Below are 23,177 nucleotides of genomic sequence, written 5' to 3'. Positions count from 1 at the left end.
GGGTATCGACCACCTCTCTAGGAAGCCTGTTCCAGTGTTTGACCACCCTCTCAGTAAAGAAACATTTCCTAGTGTCTAGTCTGAACCTCCCCTGACGCAGCTTTGAGCCATTCCCACTTGTCATATCGCTAGATACCATGGAGAAGACATCAGCACCTCCCTCTTCACTTCTTCCTCAATGTCACCCTTCAACCTCCTTTTCTGCAAACTAGACAAACCCAAAGCCCTTAGCTGCTCCTCACAGGACATGCCTTTAGCCCTTTCACCAGCTTTGTTGCCCTCCTCTGGACACCTTCAAGGACCTTCACATCCTTCTTCAGCTGTGGGGACCAGAACTGCAGACAGTACTCCAGGTGAGGCCGCACCAACGCTGAATGCAGTGGGATAATCCCCTCTTTTGACCGGCTGGTTGTGCTGTGTTCGATGCACCCCAGGATGGGGTTTGCCCTCTTGGCTGCCAGGACACACACAGCTGACTTGTGTTGACCCTGCTGAGGCCAGCACCCCCAGATCCCTTTCTGCAGGGCTGCTCTCCAGCCACTCCTCTCCCAATTTATACTTGTGCTCAGTGCTACTTCATCCCAGGTGCAGAATCCAGCATTTGGACTTGTTAAATTTCATCCCATTAATCATAGCCCAATGCTCCAAACTATCTAGACCCCTCTGCAAGGCCTCTTGCCCCTCAAGAGAGTCAACAGCACCTCCCAGTTTGGTATCATCAGCAAACTTGCTAATGGTACATTCAACTCCTGCATCAAGATGGTTGATAAATATATTGAACAGAACTGGCCTAGAATTGAACCCTGAAGAACACTGCTGGTAAACAGTTGCCAGCCAGACATAGTCCCATTCACTGCAACCCTTTGAGCAATGCCTTTCAGCCAGTTCTTCATCCAGCACACCATGAACCCGCTTATCCCACAGGTGGACAACTTGTCCAGAAGGATGCTGTGAGGAACAGTATCAAAAGCCTTACTAAAATCCAGAAAAACTACATCCGCTGTAGCTTGCTCTGAACTGGAATTTGTGTAACCTTGTCCAGTACAGCACTGAGTCTGAAGTAATAAAGTTGCTGAAAGAGAGTGCATTAGCTTTGCTCTCCAATGCCATAATATACTTGCTCGGTTTTAGGACAACTCAAGGAGAAAGAAAAGAGAAAGACCATGTGTGCCTAAAAAAGGCTTGCACAGTCATAACTCAATACGCCCAAGACTTACTTGCAAGGTCAGGCCAACCTAGTGTAGAGAAGAGCTGCCCTGTTGAGCCATGGCTGATACAGACCTTGGCTTTGGGGATGCAGTTGCATCTCCATATACAGTGATGCTGCCTCTTCTGGACACTGCAGTATGATGCTGCAGCATCTTCCTCCTCCAGTGGGAACATGGACAAGAATCTGACCCTTCTTCTGTCTAAAGGTCTCCTTCTTGGCACTGACGGTGAAATTCCACTAGGACACATGTGTTTGTATAAACGATCTTTGCAACAGTTAAATATCGTTTACAGGTCATAGTCTGTATCATGTCTTCAGGACATTTCTTTGCAAAACAGATCAGCTCTTTGTGTACAGGAATGTATTTGTTTGTGTTCATTTTAAATAGCTTCTGTATCTGGTCACTGCTTGCATTTTCTGACTTTCTTCTTTTTTCTTGACAATTCTTAACATTACCTTGTTAAATGTACTGAATGCACTAATTTTTTCTTTAAGTGAGAAGTTCCTACACCAAGTGTCAGATCCAATTTGGTATCTTCATTCATTCTTTATCCCCTCTTTCTCACTATTTACATTCTAGTGCTGACCTCAAGCAGTCTGGATTTTTCTTTGAGCTCCAGCTAGTTTTCCTTTGTACTGTTGGGCAAGTACACAATTTAACGGGTAATTCTAGCCCCTCACATACAAAATTGCTTGTGTATAAGAACCTCAGATTTTCCAAATCTTGACTTCTTCCTAATTTTTTCTCCTTTAGTTCTGGTTTTCCACTGTAAAAATATGAGAATTATAAGTCTTGACACTGACATAACAAAGATTCAACGCCTTGCATCAATTGCTTTCCTGAATGCTCTCAGTTAGATATCAGCCCCACACTTGAAAGTAGTTCTCAGTGACTGTTTGGCAGCAGCTAAAACCTGCCAAAAGCCAAACTGATGCGATAAGTGAGAACTTCAGGGAGAAGTGGCAGTGTCTGCAATAGGAACTGGGAGTAGTGTAAAACAGTGGGTCTGAACTATTTCAGGATCTGCACTGAGCTGTGCAATTCACAGATATTTGCCAAAAAAGAATCTAAAACTGAACCCCTCCCCACCCAAACACTCCTGAACTAACATTAAGGCATATTCTTACAGACTAGGAATGGAGATAATTACACTCTTTCAGATTTCCTCCTTGCTTACTAGAAGTTGCCTGGAAGTTACCTCTTAAAACTCAGTAAGGCAAACATCTTGGAAATGAGTGGTGAAAAGTAAAATAAAGGAAAATGGATGTTCCTTGCCTGACTTTTAGTGCAATGTAGCTCATAATGACCAATTCTTTGAATTTGACATGAAAAAAAAAAAAAAGGATAAGAATAGCTACAGGGGATGGACAGACTAATCAAGGATTTGCCACTGTGCACTGCATTGCATAAGGAAATGTAACTTGTGCAATTGCACTGCCTGTTCAGTGTCAGTCTTCTCCCTAGAATTATTCACTCTCAAAGTGGAGAGCTCGTACATATTTAATTCTGGGGGAAAAGCACAGCCGAGAAGAAAGATGCAAGTTCATGATCATTTACCTCAATTTTTGTACCTCTCAAAATGACTGCAATGAGGGAAAAATTGCAAAAGGAGCTCAATGCTTAGATATTTTGTCTGTCCATGATCTAGCCAGTCAATACATTTATATATGCTGACCTATGAACATATACTTATCTCAGAGCCTCTTATGGCATTTGCTGTGCCACTGCCCAAGGGATGTTGCAGGGGAGCAGGGGTAGTCAGGGACTGGTAATGTAACAGAGAAAGAAGGTGCTGGGAAAGCTGGGGATATTGTAATCAGAATGGGAAAATCAAGTAACTCCTGACATAATTCCACCTGAAATCATGTTTTATTAGTTCTGCTACTTGTGTATATTCTGAACAAATTCTCACTAGTGTTGGCATGAGATTGTCACATCAGTTCTTACATAAAGAAGTGGGAAAAAAAAATCTGTAATTAAGATGAAACAAGTGAAATCAAGAAACCTGAATTCTTATTCAGATTCTGTCTCTGTCTGCTTTGGGAAAATTATGTACCACCTTTTGAAGACACTGAACAACTCTGATGAGGAAATACCATCATATTAGTATCCCACATCATTTTCCCACAGAGTATTTAGGAAAGCCCTTGGAACACAGGGAAGTACTGGAATACAGCACTTTTATAGCCCAGGTTGCATGTTGCCGCAGTTACTGTGGGCTTTTTCAGAGCAAAGCCGCAAGTTATTCATCTGCTGATGTTTTTAAAGAAGTTTTGTGTTGTGGAGACTGCTCTGCAGGAAATATGATTTATCCTGTGGCTGTATGAATTCTTCTCTGCTGGATACGCTCTGGGGTGGGTGGAAACCTGCAGTGCTTGCTACAGCAGAGACAAATATATGCTTCACAATGATGCTGCTGCATTAATGATTTGTGTATGAAATTTAGGAAATACATGAGAGAAATTTGTAGCAAATGTGAAGAAAGCTACTAGAAGAAAATACTAATTCTGATAGACTTCTGAGGTTTAGGGAAACAGAAAATATATTCGTGAGACATAGTACCTTGGATGTTTAAGGCCACTATCCTGAATACTGTCCAAATCAACTAATTGTCCAGGACAGTGAAACATATTTGCCATGACAGTCTAGAAGACAATAACTTGTTTACTAAAGTTTAGAAGTTTACATTGAATGAATTGCCAGATGAATAAGAAATAAATCAGGCAGGAAGAGCTTATTATGGTATGATGGATGCCTCCTGTAGGGCATAAGCACCATCATCTGGAAAAGTGCTGTCTTCAGGCTTTATGACAACTTGGGAAAAAACATCCATAGATAGGTTCTATGCCATAGTCAGCATGCCTGGCAGTCAGGCACGTACAAAGCTTTATAACTGGAAGACTTCTCAGTTTGTCCCCAGACACTGAAATAGTAGCAAATCCCTGGATAAATGTATTTGCCAGTGGCAGCAACTTTTTACTCATTTTCATAATTCTTCCTTAGGTGCTAAGTTCCTGTAACTGTTGCAGATAACTTCTGGTCAGCTTTTCTGTCAACCCATTTAGTATCACTGAAATTTTATGCCATGTGTTGTGACTCTTTGATTGCCAGAAAGATTAAGCTCTGATAACTGATCCCTGGGCCTACTGAAAAAAAAAAAAAAAAAAAAAATTGAGGTGCTGTCAGATAAGCCACTATCTATAACTTCTTTTACCTGAGCAAACCAGTAGGACTTTACCACAGAAACCTGATGTTTTGTGGATATGTTTTTAAAGATCGTGCAGGACTTCCTGAAATAAATTTAAACAAAGCAAACAAACAAACAAAAAGTTTCTTTTCTAAGATCTGACTCAAGGGGAGACAGGCATGGGGAAATATTGGTCCTCACAAATTATTTTCCTTGTCCCTTCAATTCCCAGCCCCATGACAGTCTTATGGTGTGGTAACCTTTGCACAAGGTTTCTGGTTCCTGTTATAAAGGATCATAGAAACAGAGAATTCTTTAAGTTGGAAAAAATCCCTTAAGATCATTGAGTCCAACCATTAATCTAACACTGCCAAGTCCACTACTAAACCATGTCTCTACACACCACATCTACATGTCTTTTAAATACCTCCAAGGACAGTGACACAACCACTTCTCTGGGCAGCCTGTTCCGAAGATTGATAATGCTTTTGGTGAAGAATTTTTGTCTAATAAACAATCTAAATCTCCCCTGGCACAACATGAGGCCATTTCCTCTCATCCCAGGAACATAAAGGCAAGGGATATTGAATAATTACATTGATGTACTTGAAGATATGGGAAATATTCACAACACTGAAGTTGAAAGATCTAATTTAGCTACTTTGCCTGCCTAATAGTCCTACAGCTTATAGTCAACAGGGGATTCAGAGTCTTCCAGATTCAGCATCCAAAATTTAGCTCAGTGAATTGCTCTGGTAAATTGTGTCTCTCTTCACCAGTAAGATGGAGCTCAGGGAGATTAGCCAGCTGAATTACCTGGCTAAGTTGGTCACCTAGAGGTGGCTGAATATGCTTCTAGGAGATTTTGTCTAACTGTCATGGTTTAACCCCAGCCAGCAACCAAGCCCCACACAGCCACTCACTCATCTCCCTCACAGTGGGATGGGGGAGAGAATCAGAAGGGTAAAAGTAAGAAAACTCATGAGCTGAGATAAAGACACATTAATAGGGAAGGCAAAAGCCGTGCACACAAGCAAAGCAAAACCAGGAATCCATTCCCCGCTTCCCATGGGCAGGCAGGAGTTCAGCCATCCCCAGGACAGCAGGGCTCCATCACGCCTAACGGGGACTGGGGAAGACAAACGCCATCACTCCCAACGTCCCCCCTTCCTTCTTCTTCCCCAGCTTTATCTGCCGACCATGACGTCCTATGGTCTGGGATATCCCTTGGGTCAGTTGGGGTCGGCTGTCCCGGCTGTGTCCCCCCCAACTCCTTGTGCCCCCCCAGCCTCCTCGCTGGTGGGGTGGGGGGAGAAGCAGAAAAGCCCTTGGCTCTGGGTAAGCCCTGCTCAGCAGGAACGAAAACATCCCTGGGTTATCAGCACTGTTTTCAGCACAGATCCAAACCATAGCCCCATACTAGCTACTGTGAAGAAAATTAACTCTATCCCAGCCAAAACCAGCATAATAACCAACAGTGATAAAAGCCAAAAGCAAAACAGACACCAGCCATTGAAGTGCTGGTTAAAACAGGCAGCTGAGGAACACCTAGTCCAGCCCTCTGATAAAAGCAGGGCTGTTCCCAACACTAGACTGGGTAAGCATGTTTCCATCTAGCCAAGTCTTGAAAATATCTAATAATAGTGATTGCACAGCGGAAACCCTGTACCCTGCTGAGAACATATACATACTGGGAGTGATAAACAACCCGTCTGTACATTATTCCAAAAAATGGTGGTTGTTGTTGGTCTGAAACAATTGTGCTACCTGCTACACAATGCAGAAGCAAATCTAAGGCCAGAGAACCAAAAGCAGTGACACCAGTAAAAAAAATGATTAAAGAGATTTTTATGTAAAGGTTTGTAATGAAGATGAGACTTTATTCAACCAATGAACAAGTGAGCGTCCAAGGAGGGTGTTTGTGAGGGAGAGAGAAAAGTCTGTGTGTTTCATTCAGGCTGCCAACAGTTACAAAGTTAACTAAACTTTTAAAGCCAGAATACTCTAATAGCCATATATTTTAAGGTCAATATCATGGTCTGGCAGACTCACATATTCTTACAATAACTCTTAAGTCTATGAGAAATTATTGCCTCCAGTCAATGTATGTACTGAAAATGTCATATGAAAATATAGGGTGGAAAAAATTAATACAGTATTTTGGGGATATTACATTTCCATATACTTTAGTGAGAATCTACTTTCTTCATCATTTTGATTATAAGGATCCCTAAGGTTGTGATGAATGCCTCTAAGCAGAAACCTGGTTTCCAGAAAGACATATGATTCACTGTTGTACTTGAACAATTTCTTTTTTAATTTGAGCTCAAATGTAATAGCTGAATACACTCCTGTCCTATCTCTATTTCAAATGTCCTCTCATGTTCTTATAGCCTCATTATGAAAAAGTGAGAGGCATTTGCTAAACTGCTTTTTCTAAAATACTTCAGGAAAGTCTGAAGAAGGCTTTCAATACAATCTCCCTGAAATTTAACCACATTCTTTACAAAGTTAAAAGTAGATATAACAATATCTCTTGCCTTATAAAGCAACTTTACTTACCAGTGTGAATTTGCAGGAAATGGTCTGCATACTTCTATATGTTTAGTTTTGCAACACTCAGAGTTACTGGCTGACAGTTAAAACACATAACTAAAACTAAACTATACACAATAGCAAAGAGGAAAGCACTGTTCTGATTTACTTTGATTTATTGGGTGTAGTTTAAGATTCTCATACATTCTATACCTGGAGATTTTCAGAAATGCATCTTTACTGTTTACTCTTAAAAATAGTGGCTATTGTGATTGTATTTTGGATGGCTCAAACTCATGAGGCATCTTCAGACACTTTCTAACAATGGAGAGCTGGAATGGCAATAAAGATGAGGGTGAGTTGAGGTTAAAAAAAAAAAATAAATCTTTTCCTTTCTGGAAAATTGAGGGTTTTGAAATGTAAGGCTTAAATCTATTATGCCAGTTTTGATGCCACTGTATTAAAAAAAAAACAAAACCAAACAAAAAAACCCCCACAAATGAAATATTTCACTAATGCAGATTCTTTTATGTTGTTAGAACAGAACCATCAATGCTTACTTCGCATTGCTGTTCAATAAGCTACAAGAAACTTGCCCTGCTTTGTCACATGGCTTGTTCCTGCCTTCAGCCACATCTCCATGAACTTGTCTGCATTAGCTTTTGTGAGCAGGCAGAGACTAGTTCAGGCTTTTCACTGATGTGACCAGAAAGTGTGTAGTCAACGCAAAACTATGCTTAAGCTAAAAAAAGCAGCACACTGCTATTGCAGCAAATTATCTATCCGTTCTGAGTAAGGGCACAATGTCTTTTCCTTGTGCTCATGGAAGTCTGCAAAGCTACACTTACAGCCTGGTGCTCAAAATATCCAATTTGTAGATTTTGCAGTACTTAATTGGATACTGTTTGCCGTGTTCTTTGGGGGTGGAAAAAAAAAAAAAAGAAAGAGGCTATAATTAATGCAGGGGACCCTTGAGAGACCCTTGATTTTTACTGTAAGATCCTGTTATAAAAACCTTTTTCAAAGTGCAAAGTTTCATACAGTCACTAAACATGCATTACCTCATGGTTTTCAAGCCTGTTGGCTTAGATTATGACAGTGAACAACATTCATTACAGTTCACAGAGGAGTTTCACATGGAGGCGTTCAGACAGATTTATTCTGTACTCATTCAAACTTGAAATAAACCATATCAAGCACACACAAAGTAATATATTGTCTCCTCATGGCAAAAGGTCACTGGTGCACCTCTGTTAAGACATCTGAAGAAATCCTAACAAAGTTGTCATACTTTCAAGTCATATTTACTGGACCTAATCTTCTTTGAACCATGTCACTACTGCTGGAATAAACAGGGACATGGTTGTCAAGGACTTTTAATTTTCAGTGACAGCTGTCAAAGGGTCTTTCTTAGGCACCAGTCATATTTTAGATAAGAAAATAGAGTTTCAGGCTGCATGCTGGCCACAGAACATGAGCAGTTGTGATTGCATACAGTCTCATTTCCCCAGTTTAATTTGAAATTGCAAATGGTAAATTGGATTTTATGGTTCAAATAAGATAGAAACAGAGACCAATTATCTCCAGTTTATTTATTACTTTTATCAATCAGTGTTTATTTTATAAATTAACTGACAAGTTGTCCTAGCTCAAAGCAGTGAGATTGGACTTTTTTTTATAACCTGAATCTTGTATGCACTTCTAAAAAAGAACAATGGACTACACAAAATCAAAGCCAAGGTTGTGGGATATCAGTTGGGTTGGTAGGGACTCCCTAAGGCAATGATTCATGGTGCATGGAAATAAAGTGACAGATGACCACTGACCTCAAAGGGGTTTGCTTTATGGTCCTAGAAATGTTTCCATGAACCACAGGGAAGATGCATGGTGCAGGATTTTGCTACAGGCCCAAAGATCGGTGCATGAAACTAGGGAAACCATAATGCTTTCAGTTATGTTTCTCTTGAGCTCATTCATCCTCTAACCTTAATATGGGAAATATAGGAAGTGGAGCCATGTGCAAACAAAAAAAAGGAAAAAAGGGAAAAAAGGAAAATTCAAATGAGTTAACACAAAGAAGACTTTTGAGATTTATAAAATTGAGTTTTTTATTCTTATCCCTCACCTTCTGCCTCTTGCAATTCATTTTTCTCCCCTGCAGCCTACTGCATCACTCCTAGATTTTCAAAGGAATTACTAGTTTCTGAAGGACTCCAGAGATGCATCACAGAGGCAAAGATTTAGGAAATACTGAAAGAGACTGATGGAGCAGGCCTGAAGGAAGTTTGGAAACAGCTACTTTCTACAGCTCAGAGTTAATTGTTCTGGGAGAAGAGAAGGTAGCATTATCCACAGGCTCAGAGTGTTCCTCAAAGCACATCTTTAAAAAAAATTCTTTCTACAGAAGACCTTCTTGGCTATGGCTCCAGTGACCTTATACTGGAGCAGGCAAATATACACATCTACATTCATTCCACAGCTTAGTTCTTCCCTTTACATTTTAACAAAAAAGTACCTTTGAGCCTCAAAGTGAGCTGTGGAAACCCAGGTCTCAGAAGAATCACTCAAAAGTTACAGTGCCCAGCCTAGAATAAAGAGACAGACCTCCTGACAGACATGACTGACTATAATTTCTGAGTCATGCCACAGGTTGATCAAGATGAGAATTTGCAGATATGCAACTGAACAAAGTCATATATTTGAAATGCAAGTTATAAACCTGTCTTTAAAGGCAAAATTATTCTTTAACAGTCTAGAAATATAGTAAAATAAAAACTTCTCAGGGCAAATATAAAGGATATGTATTTTAGCTGAGACATTGACTAAAACTGTAATAAGAAAATCAGAGTTCAAGTTTGGTCTGTTTTCCCAGAAGCTCTGTTTACAAAGATCAGAAGGAGACTTCAGTCCCATAAGGGTCTAAGAACATTGTTACGCTTATTGTAAAAATGAAAGAAAAAACAAATACTCTTTTTTTTCTTTTTTTTTTTTTTTTAATCAGGGATGTAGTTTTAGGTTTCAGATCTTAGACTGCTTTCTCAGTGTTGGCAGGAGCCCTCTCCATGGGGCAGATAACACAGAAAAAACCTGTTTTAGGACTCTTGCACCCTCCTCCAAAGCCTCAACTATTAACCACTCTTTGAGACAAAATGCATGACTGGAAGGAGGGTTCAATTTGATGTGTGACTCTTTGATCATTATTTAGGAAGAACACAGATAATTATCCGTCTTATCTGATGTCAGCTGTCTGAAGTTCAGCATCCTGTCCAGGCTAGTCACTGAGGCTCCCATTAAAATGAAGAGAAAGTTAAAAACAGCTCCAGAGAGTTATTCATTTCATTCTGAGATTGGTATTTGAGGTGAATGGGATGAACTGTTTTCTGGATGTGGCTGTTTCTTTTGCTGATATATAGGGAGTTCAACAACCAGGTTACACCAGATACCAATCTTTTATATCCAAGGTGAGACAAGACCTGCTGAACACCACAGAGATGCCCATTGCTGAGGGGTCAAGTGATTAAAGCTATTCTCTCTATTTATTTGTCCCTGCTTCACTATATAGCTACTGACTAGAACCATTCCCAGGCTGCTTATTGCCTATATCAGATTTAAAAGCATAGTTTGCATGTCTTCACATGAGTCCTAAGCATTTATCACTGCAGTAACATCACCTCACTGCTCTGGTGATAAGCTTAGAGGTTTTATATATAAGCCATGATCATAATTTTTGTTACATTATGAAATTCATGGAAATACTGTTATGTACTGGGGAGGAATGCATTTGACTCTGTGGAACTGATCTGGTCCCTTAGGACAAAGCTGAACTTCTCCCGTTTAGTTTCACAGGGCTGACTGAGGTGTCTTCATTCTGTGGGTTTCAATAAAATTTAGCTGTTAAGTGCACATATGTATTCAGGGACCCAAATCCTGTAGTATATTTAGTGTTAAACCTATTAATGATGGAAACCAGAATCTCTCTGCAACCTAGATTAGCTCTTGCCCAGGGGAAGATGTTACTAACTCAAAGCTCTCATTTGCTTATCTTTTCATGGCTTTGTGTTTTGTTTGGGGTGTTTTGTTTTGTTTTGTTTGCTTGCTTCATTAAGATAACCTGCTCTCTCATAAGGCGATGATCATTCCCAGTCACACACAACCACAAGCTGGATGGAGGGAGGATGACATTTGCCTCCAGAATTGTTGTTATATTTTTAATAGCTTTATTATTATTGGAGGGTAAGGCTAGTGTTTGGTATGCAGATTGCCTCATGCTTTCAGTTCTTTCTGCAATTTTACTGGAACAATTTGGAGTACATTTTCTTAGGAGGAAAGATAAAGACCCTTAAAGTACAGTCTTTTAAGAATGGTCCAAATAATTCTGAAGTATAATCCTTCATGAGATCATTACATGTTATATTCAGTGACTGATTGACTGGCTATGTCCATATTTATACATGGCAAAAAAGATTTCTGTATTCCAAAACATTAGTGTATTTTGCAGATGAAGGAGGTCAAAGGTATATTCTGCATACATGTCAAGTTGTTTTGACATAGTTTAGACCATTTTGCAGATGTTTAGGATGAAAATAACATATTAAGCCTCTTATTTGCCATTACCTCTGCATATTTCAGAACAACTGGCAAGTAGGAACATATTCTATTCTTCTGGGACAGTCATGTTGAATCACTGTCACACTGTGCAGCACCCCGATATAACACTCTAAGGTATTAAAAGGTAAGGAGTACTCTTTAGCTGTTCACAGAAGTTTAGGAGCTCTTAATGAGTAGGTCAGCATAGCATAAGTACATTGCTATGAACTACCATAACCAGGAGCTGTTTGGTATGCAGTATGCTATAAAGGTGTCTGAAACTCAACAGATTCCCAGCAGATCTCCTACACTTTATAATACAGGCAACCACTGTAATTACACTACTGAAAAGTGTAAGAGAGATACTATTATACCTTTTTGATAATGACCCTAACAGAGTCAGTCTGTGAAGACAGAAAGAAAACTTCTGAGAAAGCACAGTATAAATTAAGGGGTGTAAACTCAATCCTCCTGATTATATGAATTATTACTAATCACTTTACATAAAGAATCATTGTTTTGTTATAATACCTTTACCACAACACAACTACAAAACAATTATAATTATGCTAAAGATATGTTAAAAGAATATAATTAAATCCACCAAGTCAAGCACTCAGAAATTGCCATTTGCTGCGATACTATAAATTTTGCCTCTTTGTACATATAAGTCACAGCAGTCTTAGTTTATGTGATCTCAGCTACTTTTCCCCAGAAGCCCTGCCTTTATGCATGCACAGGTTAAACAGTTCTCATTTAACACATGGGCCAAAGCAACCTAAGATAACTTTGAAGTTAGCCTTGCTTTGCACAGGGAATTAGACCATATAACCCCCCAAGATTCCCTCCAATTTAATTTATTCTATCATTCTTTACAATACTTTTTCTCCCTTCTTACTGCTGATTATATAACTCTAGGTTTTATTATAAAGCAATAAAACCCCATTTAGCATAACCAAGCTTCCTATGACAACACCACCATTATTCCACTTTTATAAATGGGAGAACAAAAATGGAAACACATCCAAGGCCAAACAGGAAATATGCAGGAGAATGGAGGGAATTAATTCAATTCTCAGGGTAATATCATACGTACTGTTTCAACCACACTCAGCTCCCGTTCACTTGGAAATATAGCTTTAAAACCAGCTCAGCTTTTAAAAGCTGAAGCAACTGAATGGCCTCAGGGTCCTCCTTTGGAAGAAAACAGCATGCCTTTAGAGATCTGTTCAAGTTCTGAAAATCATCTTCCATACAGTTACGCAGCGATCAGAGCTTCCAGTTCGCAATGCCAAGAAGCTCCAATTTCTTCCTTTCCCTTATTTCTTCCCAAGAAAATATTGGCCCTTATAAAGCATACCTGGCAGCTGCATCCCTACTATTCCCCAAGCCCAGACAAAACAAACCTTAAGCTCTGATTTAAGATACATTTCAGCTAGATGAAAGAACCATTAGAGTGAGCCATCAGATTCATATTGATAGGTGTCAAATGCCAAACACTAGAAAGCTTTAAGTGAGGGAATTTGCCAAGAAAGTCAGTTTCCAAGTCGGTTTCCAACATCCCCTTGACAGAATCCTTTGCCTCTTTTACTATTAACTATTCTTATAAAAATGTGAAAATTTAGTTCAGAATAAACATCTTCATGTACTTCATGAGTGCATTATCTACATATATATCTTTTTCAGAGAAATCTTAATGCCAATTATTATCAGACCCACACTGAGAAAAGCCAACTAAGACTGTAATATAATTTTTCAAGGCTGTGTGAAGGCATATAATAATGGACAAACAGGTTCTCTCCTTATTGTCTCATAGGCCTTACCAGTGAGAGAGCACTGGCCCATTGAAACAGCCTACCCTGAATCAATGCCATCCTAGATAAGGTTTATGTGGAGAAAAGTTGCCCCACATACTTTAGCACTTGGATCTGATCTCCTTTTAAGTTCATATTAGAGGTTTGTAGCCTAACAGAAAATACATTTTTAAAAGTTCTGTTCAAAGTCCTCAGAGCAATGAGATGGCACTCTTGCGTTTGCTTCATTGATGTTTTTTAGCATGATGCTGAAGGTGTGCTTCATCACTTTCTCACGCTAGGAAAGCATGTTGAATGTTTAAGTGTCCATGGCCTGCTGGGATAGAGCTGGGGGACTCCTCTGGGAAGGGAGTGAAATGTAGTGCAGTCCTCATCCAGATTGTTTAGGTGGAGAGGCTTTTTGAACTGGCTGAGTCTGGGTGTCTTTATGGAATGAATGAGCTGGCTTACTCCAGAAGTGACCATGGCAGCCAACCAGGAAAAAGCTTGCTATGTGGATAATCAGAGGACAAGGGGTCTGGTACAAGGCAGGGAAAGAAACACATCATCTATTCAGATCTGGCAATTGAATAAATTTGTTCTAAAAATTAAAATAACAGTGAGATCCTTTACGCAGTACTGAGCTTTATTAATTACAGAAGAAGAGTTTAAACCAAATAACCTGAAAGAATTTTAGAGGTTTCCATTGACTTAGCAAGGTCTGACTCAGGTCTAACTGCACACCAAAAACTGAATTCTACCATCACAGAATTTACTTAATTTTTTACAAGTCTGATTTAGTTATAGTCAGTAAAAAAGATTCACCAGGGTATACAAGTACATGCAGAATATTATGTTCTATAAATCAATGAATCCCAAGTAAAACATGACTTCCCCACAGAAAGGTTTATAAATGTTTTATAAGAGAGAGCCAAATGTTTTCATAACTCATTTTGCATATGGGCAATATGGGAAATATTGATGTTATGCTGCAAAAGATATACAGAAATGAATAAGCAGGAGTAACCTGTTGTACCATACGTTGTACTGTCTTAAATGACTTCTCATGTGACTTAAGAGCCTACTCTAGCTTCCCTTTCATCATGGCATCAAAATCTACTCTGTCGTTTGCACAAATCTGACAGTTTGTTCATCTAGTGACCAGGTGAAATTTACTTGTTTTAGCCAAGCCCTACCCATTTAACTACTCTTTTCTTAAGAATTTATCTGTATACTCACCCTGCCTTCGCAAGAGAAGTATTAACTCTTTATGGCTGGGAGGGTTCACTAGCTGTATAGGGCCCTCCATCAGTACACATATATCTTCCACTCTAAATCTTTCTCATTCCCTAAAAATGTGCCTAATGTTCTTCACCGTTAACCCAAAGAATCCACAGATCCTAACTCAGCATCTTGTACTACAGACATTATGTATTTGTATCCACTTCTGTATGTGATTAATAATTCAATATAAGAACAAGCTTGGCAGCTTGCAAATGAACAAGGAGGTCAGTGTTCAAAAGGCTAGCACCAACTTCAACAAACAGGTGACATTAGAATAATTCATAGGCAGAAGCCTTAGCAGTCCTATTCAGGTAGAGATTGTGGAACTTTGTTTTCTTCACTGTGTTCTATCCATTGCAAACTACTGATATACACTGTGCTAATGACACATGGCAAAGAGCTTTAAAATAATTAAACAATTAGGAACACAAAAGATAATGTAATCTAAATATTTCTTTATGAAGTTTTGGGGGGGTTGGTTTTGTTTTGCTTGTATTTGTTTTTTTGTTTTGTGGTTGTTTGTTGTTTTTTTTTTTTCTTTTTTGAAGCCATCAGAGGACTGATCCAAGGAATGCTACAAGACTGTTTTTTTTAAGGAAGTTCCTGATCATAGGTGGAAAAAGAGGGGGGTGGATCAGGAGCATATATCCCTGCTTCCAAAATTAGTCTAGTATTTGTTTTTGGAAATCAGGTGCAACTTTCAAGTTAAATTGACTGGTCCTGGTTTGAAAGACATCCATGATGAAGACAGCACACAGTGTAATCTCAAAGTATTTATTAGTTGCACAGTATTTAAGGTCAGAAGGGATTTTAGAAATCACTTTCTCACCCCAGCAGAGGACATTTTGTCCAGGCACCTCTGCATTGAGACAAGCGTCTAAACTATCAGTAAATGTAATTTTCAAACAGCAGGCATGGATGTAATGACATGAGGGGATGCAGATTGCCAAAGGAAGAAAACTGCATCACTGTAGTGGCCACTGTTAATTGCTATCTGAATGCAACAAAAAAAATCTAAAACAAATCTGATCAGTGGTAAGATCAGTTGTTTAGCTATGAATAGTTGGTGGTAGTTATTTTAGTTAACATATTTAGATGAGCTATCAGCTATGAATTATCTATGACTGGCAACTATGAACAATTGTATGTAAGTGATCAGATTAAATGTTTTAGAGGACCATAGTATTAAAACAAATTTTAAGTTTTACAGAATGATAAGCCTGTGGGTGTCAGAGGGATAGCCAGGAGCAGCCCTATGCTTCTGGGTTTTGCCCAGCTTCATGCATGCCCAGATTTTTCACTCATTTCACTTTTATGTTGGGTTTAATCTGCTGATGCAACAGTTCCTTTTGACTGACACCAGTAATGAGCACAAAAGGAATTAGTCCTGCTCTCCACAGTTAGTGAAATAAAATAAGCATCAAACATAGTAAATAAAGTTTCAGAAATATTTGCTATTTATTCACTTTCAAAACCATTCCTTTTTTGCTTTGATTTTGGCTGAACCAAGGGCCAGCAAAGTCATCTGGCTCTAGTTACCTTCAGGGGATTTGGAGACCATAAAGCCCTATGGCTCCTACAGGAACACCGGAATGGAGTTATCCATCTATAAAGTCTATTGGATCCTAACCTCTTTCCAGGTCTTTTCCAATTTCCAGGCAATTTCCAGGGCATTTTAAGACTGAGCCATTTCATTTTCTTCCTTACCTGCCCCCCCTGCTATTTCTAAGCAAGCCCAAAAGGCATGGTTATATTTTTATTTATTTAAATCATTGTCTTAATAGTAATAAAAATTAAAAATATTTACATACCCTCTAAAAACCCCACAAAATAAAATAAAAACAAACAACCCCCCCCCAAAAAAAACCCCACAACAAAACCCCCAAATCTTTACTGTTAGTCTGTAGAAGAAATTTAGCATGGATTTCATGTCCCTCTGAAGGTAGTTTAGAGAGCAGCATGTCAACTGTATAAAGGTCTAAGTTGAAGGGCTTAATTATTTATGCTCAACCGTCTTCCAGAAAGGGAAAACCAGAATGAACCAGGAGGAAAAAAAAAAAAAGGAAAAATAAATAGTGCTGGAAAAATAACAGTTACTTGAGTCTATATTGCTGACAGGCTTTAACTAACAAAGAGTGTCCATAGACCTGCTGGCCCCATAACAAAGTGAATTTGTTGTGATTTCAGAAATACACTTTATTATAAAATACACCAAGCCTTCCTGTCTCCTCCTCTCCCACTCCCCAAAGGCAGCTGGTAACTGTAGCTCTTTGTGTTACGCTTCAGCGATTCACACAGCATTTTAATTCCTTCTTTGGTCTTGCAAAGAAAATCCTTACATGTTGTATTTTATTGAAGGATGGGAGGAGGAGAAGGAGAGTGAAAAGAATATAAAGAATCGTTGAAGGGGAAGGGGAACAATAATTGGAATAGCCTTCTAGAAAAAGCAAGTATCATTTTAAAAAGACACTACAACTGGGAGGCCAGGGACGTGAAGAGGTTACAATTATTAACAATCAATAAAATGTTGGTTATTACAAAAATATCTTTATTATAAGCTGGAGGTGTCTAGACCCTTGGTGGAAAGCTCATCTAGGCCTCCTGGTATTTGTGCACAGAAGAGTAACTCCTATCCTATTAGGCAAAACGGCCACCAAACCTGGGGGAAAGCACATCCATTACCACATCCATTTGCTTTTGGCAGGGCTCAAATACAGTCCACGTCCGATTCTTAGGGCCTCTCTTGGTAGGCAATGGATAATATTGACATTTGCTAACAAACTCCATGTTATGCCGTTGAATCCTAAACGTGCACAAATGTCCTAGCTTGATTCAGTCTAAACACATGAAACACAACTGAAGCAAGATTAGTATTACAAACACACGACAGAAACACAAGGTAATTTTGAGTTATGATTATCTCAATAAACAGTGATCAAAGTCCATTACAGTCGGAAATTTTGTAGAATCTGTGAGAAGTAATTCAAAGGAAATATTCCAAGAAAGATAATACATTGATATTGCATATTTTTATTATGCATCTGCTTCTAGGAGAAAACTATCTCACTTTGGCATTTGGAGAAAAAAGTAAAACATTTAATTTAACCTGGTCTTTTAGTAATGTAACAATGCATGGCTATAAAATGAGGAGATCTAGGAAAGTCAATTTTCGTACAACAGAATGACACTTAATAGGCATGAAAATGACCTGTATAATCTACTAAGTGTGTCTGGTCTAGTTATTAAGTTTCCAAGTCAATATGTGTAAAAAAATGCTTATCTTTTTATAAAGAGGAATCAATTTTTTGTGTGTGCTCTGAGCCCTCAGAGGTTAATTAGAAAGCAGAAGGAATGAAAACTAAGTCTCTATTTTTTATGAGAATGTGTTATTGTTTTTCATGGGGAATATTTAGCAATGCATCTCAAACTAGCTTGTTTAAAGACCACATCTGTGAATAACAGAACTACAAGCTCCAAAAACAATCTTAGGAAATTAGGATAGCTCACAACTTGGGTAGAGCCAGAACTGCTGCAGTCAAAAATGCAGAGTAGGTGTGAATTTACAGAAAAGATAAAGTTTGCTATGAAGTTAAATACTTCTGATCTCAGTTCTGTCCCTTGTAACTTAAGAAAGCATGATTCTTTTTAATATGAAAACCAAATGTTTTCTACAGCTGAAAGAATCACAGGAAGGTTACTTGATCCTTCCATAGTTGGTCTCTCTCAAAATCAACTGAAATCATGTATCTTAGTAAATAAAAAGGGATGGAATTTTTGAAAGAGAAAACACATCCAAAGAAAAACTGGACAGACAGCCAAATCCTCTGGGTGTTAATACTGATGGCCTGCAGCCGTACTACCTTGGGTTATGATCTTAGAGTCTCATAGGACAAGCAAGGTCAGACTTGGTCAGTAGTCAAACGGGACACCTACAAAGTAAATCCAGGTGCTGCAAGTCATAGTGTCACCAGTTCAGTAGCAAGAACTTTTCTTCTGTCTTGAGCATTTAATCACTGCCGCAGGCATGGTCATAGGGGTCATTCTACTCCTGGAAGGGCTGCCTTCTGAACATTTATGAAATTGCAGTCCAGAGCACTTGACGGCATTAAGAAAATCATGTCACTTCGTAAAGAGCAGAGGCATTAACCTTACTAGACAGTCCAGATTTCAGTCAGATGCTAAATATTTCAGGCTGTTTTTACTGATTAAGTAAGTATTCTCTTCACCTCTTCTCTAAAGCAGAGCTTTATTGTTGTTCTGTTCTTTTACAGGCACACACACTTAGTAACATACTTTGGGCATTGTCTGGTCTAGGGGTTCTTTGTAGGTAAAAACCAACATATTTTGGTCAGAGGACTAAAAAGAATATCACTAATGATGTTCCAGGTTTACCACAATTTTCACTGCAGAATTTTATTTGTTGTTTTACTCTATTAATATTTTTCAGCGGTACTTCGAAAATGCAAATTATTACTATAGTACTGTCTTAGCGTGTTCTCTGACTCACTTTCTAATCTTCTTTTAGAGTCCTTTTGCTTTCCTAATACAGTGGGGACTTTTTTCAGATCTATCTTCAGAAATCAATTCGTTTCTGAGAATCACCAATGGCAATATTTTGACTAGCTCTACTTAAGTCTTATGGGACTGGTTCCCAGAAGCCCCAGAATGGTTTTGTCCCATTTCCTTACAGTAAGGCTCAGGTTTCCAAATGCTAAGCAGCCTGAATTCAGATTGCCTATTACACTACCTAATTTAGACATCAGAATTGCTAGGGTTTCCAAGTTCAAAGTAGTAATGAGCAATTTGTACAGCTCCAGAAACAGGCAAAGTGGCCTGGTCGTAGCTCAAGGGTCATGTTCAGTTATACAAATATGATGCTAAGGAAAGTCAGGAAAACTATCTAGTCAGAACCCACTGTTAGATGGTTATGGTTAAATAAAAGGAATCTTAGACTTGCTACATATTTTAAGTATTATGACAGGCCATTACAGACCTTAAATTTCTTCTGAATTAAACTTAACATCACTTAATTGCACACTGTGACTCTGTGTGGTTTCCTCAGTTTCTAACCTGATACTGAGCATAGAACATGAAGAGGAGGGGACCATACTTCAGAGCTGTTATGCATAAGGCAAGTCCTTTCTTTTTTACAACTATCTTATTTTGTATGAAGGTCCTTTCTATAAATAACAGTCATTCCCCCACTGCAGCTGAATTTTTCTGCAGCAGTCTAATTTTCCAGACCTGTAAGCTTTTTTTCTTTTTGCCTTTTTTTTGTTTTCCCAAATGATGCTCAGCTAATTTTCTTGTAGAATTACTGGTTTATCTGTGACTACTTCATGAGAACATCATGTGAAACAGTGTCAAATGACTCACTATGGTCAAGAGATACAACATCCAGTTTCTGCCCTATGTATAAGACCTGTTGCCCTATCACAGACAGGAATCAGACAGTTTTTACAGTATTTGTGCTTGACAAATCCAAACTGACTGTTTGTCCTCTCCTTGTTTCTTGTTGTTGTTGTGTTTTCTTCTTTTTTTCTTTTTCTTTTTTTTTTTTCTTTTCCCCTTAGGCGCTTCCAAATAATTTGTTTTGTTCCATGTCTCAGTCGTTTTCCAGGAATCAACAACTGAGCAGCTGTGAACTCTCAGTCTGAGCATGGGTCCTTCCCGTTGAAGTCAACAGAACTGAAACAGGTGCGTAAGTGCTTTTCTGAGTAGGAATGGACGATGACAACAGAGCAAGTGTCTGTACCAAGTACTTAGGGGGAAATGTCGATATGTTAGGCTTTTTCTCATGGGACTCCCTGTCTGGTGGCTAATACAAAACCATTTCATGTATTTACCAGCAGCTAAGAAAAAGTACTCTCTTTATGGACCAGTTTTTAAATATTGTTGGGATAGAAAAATAACAAGGATGAGAAGTTACTGTCATAGTGTGATTTGCAGTCCAACAAAGTATTTTATTAATCAAGAAAATATATCTGGGAATAACAAAGGCTGTGTCTACACTGTAGAACTCTGTTTTCAAAAGCAGTGACTCAGAGATGCATTTTAGGTCATCATGCTTCACCAGAAACACTCAGGAAACAATATGATCCTTGGATATATGAAAAGTAGAAAAATATCACCCCTCTGATAGTTGGAAACCTAGTTCCAATTTCCTGTCTAAATTTATCCATAGCCAAGATTTGTGCTAGTAGACTTTTCAGCTCTGCTGACAATACATAAGATATTCCAGTGTCTGGTTTTTGTTTGTTTGGTTTTTTTTCTCTTTCTAAATGAGACAAATTGAAACTTGAAAGAATACACCATACTAGGTAGAGGTGATAAATAAGTGCTAGAAAAGTTTATTGGAAAAGTGGTGGAATTTTCTCCTACCACTTAACATTTTAAAAATGAAATTATATTATCTGCCTTAAAACTGCATTTTAACCTAGTGTCTGTGTGCACGATGAAAGGGAGGGCTAAACAGATGGATGTGATGATCTCTTTGGCTAAGGAATTTTTTAATCTATCAATTTTCCTATTATTTGCTGTTTTCCAGAGTCTCAGAGAAAACAGAATCATCTGCACTGCCTTCATTACATGCATAACACTTGAAGATCTGCACAACTCTTTCTTCAGAGGCTTCCTACCAGGATTATGACACTTATTTAGTTCTTTCTTTCACCCTCCAAATTTAAAATATACATATTTGGAGTCTGATTTCTCTGCCAGCTTTGGAAATTGGCTTGTGTTAGAGGCAGCACATCAGCAAGTGAAGGCACACTCTTTTGTGGCACTGAAAACTGACTTTTTCAGGTGTTTGGCTACTGTCATTCTGTCTGGGCCAAGCTGACATACTGGATCCAGAAAATGTCTACTGTCAATTCTGGGAAAGTTTGTTGGCAGAAAACGGAAGGGGGGTTGCCTTCCTTTGTAACTTGGAGAAGATACCGGATGCTATGGGCAGACCATACCTGACACATTCTCATCTGTTCCAAAAATTTCAGGTACTGTAGGAGTTAAGGAGAACTGAGTTCTGCCTGTAACACACATTTTTTGGCTCTAAGGACTCAAATTATTAAGTCTAAATTAAATCTCTTGCCTGGTGTATTGTATTTTGATGATGTTGCCAGGAACAAAACATCTGGGAAGGAAGCCTTGTACCCTTTAACTCAGGAAAAGTGAGTTAAAAATATTGTGTAGAGCTACACAGCTGATTTTCATCTTTGGGTTTGATGAGCGACCTGATTAAAACCATCTTTTGTTTAAAATAACAGGAAATATCATGTCACCCAAATAACATACTTTGCAGAATGGGTGCAGTCCAGTCCAACCAGTAGACAAAATTTCTGGGAGCTTCCCTTGAGTGTTATAGTCCCATCCTGAGTACATCACACAAATGAATCTTAGTGAAAAACTGGAAGCCCCACATTACTGTTCTTTACATATAAAAAGTTAATATATGATAAAGTGCCAGCGGCCCTCTTTAATAACCTGAAAGACACTGAAAGCATCTTTTAACATATTTTTTTACTATAGCTCAGATTCCTCCTTCCTTTGGCTAATCAAAAAGAAAAAAACAACCAAACAACCCAACGACACATGTTACTTGCATTTCTATAAATAATGTCTGTTTAGATTTCCAGGTACTGCCTATCAACGGACTTCAGTGGAGCCATGATAATTTATACCATCCTAAGAATCTGGCTTCCTTTGCCCTAAATGGTCTACTTTACCATGTTAGTCCTGCAGTCAGATTTGATAGCCAGGTCTTATGGTAATCTTATTCCACACCATAGAAAAGGTCTGCCAACATAGATCCATACAAATTCTCAAATGACCATATAATAGTGGTCTTTTTTTTATTATAAATTTGTTGTAACAGACCTAATGTTTGAGTAGAAGTCTCCTAATCTGAACACTATCATGAAATAAATTGTCATTCTTCAGGAAAAGAAAAGAAAGTTGAAAATTAGATACTTTATGATTGTTTAGTTTTAATGAAAATAAGTATCAAAGGGATATCCATAAAACTATAAATACAGTTACAGAAACATCTGTCTCTAATGTTCCAGCACTGTGAGGAGCAAAGAGAGAGAAACAGGGAGGAAGAGAGAGGAAGATGAAGGAGGGAGAGGGGGGGGGAGAAGGAGAAAGGAGGAAGGGACCAGAAAGGACCCTGTCTTTATTGGTATCCCACAGAAGATGACTGAAATACATACTGAAGTGTTAAAAATACTGAAAAAGATTATTCTGTACTAAAAACCCAAAGACCTAATGGAGGAAGTGTTAACACTTCAAGTTTCCTCACTTTTCTAGCTCTAGAGAAGGTTTCAGTTTCCTACTTATTTTTCCCCAAATTGGTGTGAGGTCTTACACTTAATGGGCTAAAGATTAACACTGTTTCATTTTAGCCTGAATTTATAATAAAATAGCAGTGCAAATACCTGCTTATACAATGCATTGTGGACCAGAAGGGTGAGCGCAAATTACAGTATTTCACAGTCAATATTTCATTTTAATTGGCACAGGGAAGCCTCATGTTTTTTACATGCCACAAAGATAACTAAGTGAGAAAAAAAAAACGCTTTT

The 23,177-nt window shown here is 38.5% G+C and overlaps 1 long non-coding RNA gene across 1 annotated transcript in view; it reads right to left on the bottom strand.

Moving 5' to 3' along the window:
• Window positions 1-23,177, bottom strand: part of LOC138690125 (uncharacterized) — a 391,704-nt gene that overhangs the window by 110,914 nt on the left and 257,613 nt on the right. The gene's annotated exons all lie outside the window — the stretch shown is intronic.

This window comes from Haliaeetus albicilla, chromosome 20, assembly GCF_947461875.1.
Source record: "Haliaeetus albicilla chromosome 20, bHalAlb1.1, whole genome shotgun sequence".
Taxonomy (NCBI): Eukaryota; Metazoa; Chordata; class Aves; order Accipitriformes; family Accipitridae; genus Haliaeetus; species Haliaeetus albicilla.
This window is presented reverse-complemented; position numbering and strand designations above follow the sequence as displayed.